This window comes from Cupressus sempervirens, chromosome 4 (assembly GCF_028749045.1).
Source record: "Cupressus sempervirens isolate cs-2001-9-10 chromosome 4, ASM2874904v1, whole genome shotgun sequence".
Classification (NCBI taxonomy): domain Eukaryota; kingdom Viridiplantae; phylum Streptophyta; class Pinopsida; order Cupressales; family Cupressaceae; genus Cupressus; species Cupressus sempervirens.
In genome coordinates this window covers 269,817,958-269,820,611 of record NC_143121.1, presented here as the reverse complement: position 1 = coordinate 269,820,611, position 2,654 = coordinate 269,817,958, and positions in this window count along the sequence as shown.

Genomic DNA, 2,654 nt, shown 5'->3' with positions numbered 1-2,654 from the left:
TGTGTGTGTGCGCGCGGGCGCGCTAAGTTAAACAGGCAATGGCAGGAAGTGGTGCATCGTGTAGATCCTGACTAGCAAGTGACTATGACTCCCGTCCTTAACCACATCAGAAATGCCATCCAAGAACAAACACACACACCATACACATGCAAGTATGGGGTAAGTATCCATAAGAAAACACATGTGATAATAAACTATCGAACTAATCAATAACTAAAAATAATGTAATAATCATCATGCATACATGAAATGTAGAGTCTAAGTAATCTCATCACATATCAACTGAATCCATAGCACAATATCTGATAGTCTCAAAACAATGTTGCTAACCATCAACATAAAACTAGCCCTAAAAGAATTCGACAATGATAGCAAAAATGCGACCTAGGGGTAGGCACTACAAGATCTATTTCTTCTCTCTCCTATTCCATCCTACTAAGGTGTACTAGGTGTAGATAACTATCTTTCTATTTCTCTCTCATTGTAGAATTCATTGAATTCATTAGAGATGAATTCTCCTCCTCTTTCTGATCTTAGACATTTTAATTTCTTTCTTGTTTCTTTTTTCACTCTAGCTAGATACTACTTAAATTTTTGAAATGCTTCAGATTTATCCTCCATGTACATTATTGTCATCATCCTAGAATAATCATCAAAAAATAAAATAAAGTACTTATCTCCACAGTAGCTTCCTATGCCAATAGGTCCACAAAGGTCTATATGAACTAGCTCAATAATTCTTTAGAATGATAGTTCTTTCTCTTGAAGCTTTTCTTTCCCATCTTCCCAATTTCACAATTCTTGTACATGCCCATATCAAGTATCTAGAGGCTTGGAATGCCTCTCACTCTTATGTTCTTTCTTATGTTGAAAAGGTTATCAAAATTCAGATGACACAACCTATGCCATAACCAACTTTATTCTACTTGAGCTAGGAAACATGAACTTTCAGCTAGATCTAGATAGAATAGATTACCTTTTGTTTGATTTCTAGTCTCAACCAAATTTCATTTCCCATCTAGTAGCTTGGCCTTACCATTCATGAATTATGCCTTGAATCCAATGTTGTTCAACTCATCCACACTATGTAGATTATTTTTTAGTCCTTCAATCACATATGAGTTCATTGGTCAATTTAATGCATCTTTTTCCTTTTAGATAACATGGTTCATCATTTCCAAATCTAACACTTCCACCATCATAGTGTACCAAGTTCTAAAAAATTGATTTATAACCAGTCATGTGGTGAGAACAACCACTATCTATGATCCATGTGTCATTTTTGCTATTATGATAAATGAGTTCCATTTTATCATTTTCATCATCTAATTCATCTTTAATAACAATATAAACCATTGCATCTTCATTACTACTGTTAGAATCTTTAGCCATGTAACAATATTTATTACCTTTGTCCTTTGTATCCTTGTAGCTTTTGAAATCTTTCTTTCCTTTGTACTCTTTGTACTTATTTTCTTCTTTTCTTTCTCTATTTGGACACCCTGCAGCAATCCGACCAACTTCTTCACAAGAAAAATAGATTAGAGGTATTTTTCCTTTGTGCTTTCCTTGTCTTATAGGAAATATTCTTGCAAGTAATGCTTCAATAGATTCAAGATCATCATCATAATCTTCTTCATCTTCACTATTAGACTATTTTGTTTTAAATTTTGCACCTTTCTTTTTTAGTGAAAGCTTAGCTTGAAATGTAGACCCAATGTTACCAGAGTTAGGAACATAGTTAGCATAGTTGTCTAACTCAAAGGCTACCAACCTTCCCACTAGTTCATCCAAAGTTATGTCATTTCTGGGATCACATCTTATCTCTTGAATTTCTCAAACTTTAATTTTATAAATAGGAAGAAGAGTTTTGGGTACCTTTCTTACCACTTTCACATCATCTATCTTTCCCCTTGGGGCTTAGATTGCACACACATTGGCCTTAATTCTTTCACTATATTTTGAAATGTTTTCATCTTCTCTCATCTTAATTTGATAAATTGACCTCTGAGACTTTCTGCCTTATCTCTCCTTACATTGTCATCTCCTCCATAGATAGCTTTTAGCTTGATCCACATCTCATAAGCAGTAGCACAATATTTGACTTCATCATATTCAGCATAATTGAGAGTAGAGACAATTTCAATCATCATTATATTATGATTCTTCTTTTATGCAATTTCTTCCATAGTCATAGTTCTAATAGGTGCCACATACTTGGTGTTAATATATTTTAGGCTTGAGTCTCCAATGGTTTTCAAATGCAGCTTCATGAGTTCCTTGCATGCTTGGAATTTATATTTTATCAACTTAGGAATTTTCCTTTTCTAAGACATCTTGATCTTTAGCTCAGGTCCTTTAAACCTTATCTGTAAGAACCAAACACACTGATACCAATTATTGGAAATATAAGAGGATTAACTAAGAGGGGAGGGGTGAGTCAAGTACCACAATAGAAAATCCAAGTCCCTTAAGATGTCAATACAATACAAAACCAAAAAAATTTGATTGTAATATTGTAACTCAGTTAGCACTGAATTATCAATTAACACTATAACTCAGTTTACACTAAGAATGATTGTCACTTGATAAACACTCAGTTAATACTAAACATATGCATTATTACTTGGTTAACATTAAACATAAAAATATTA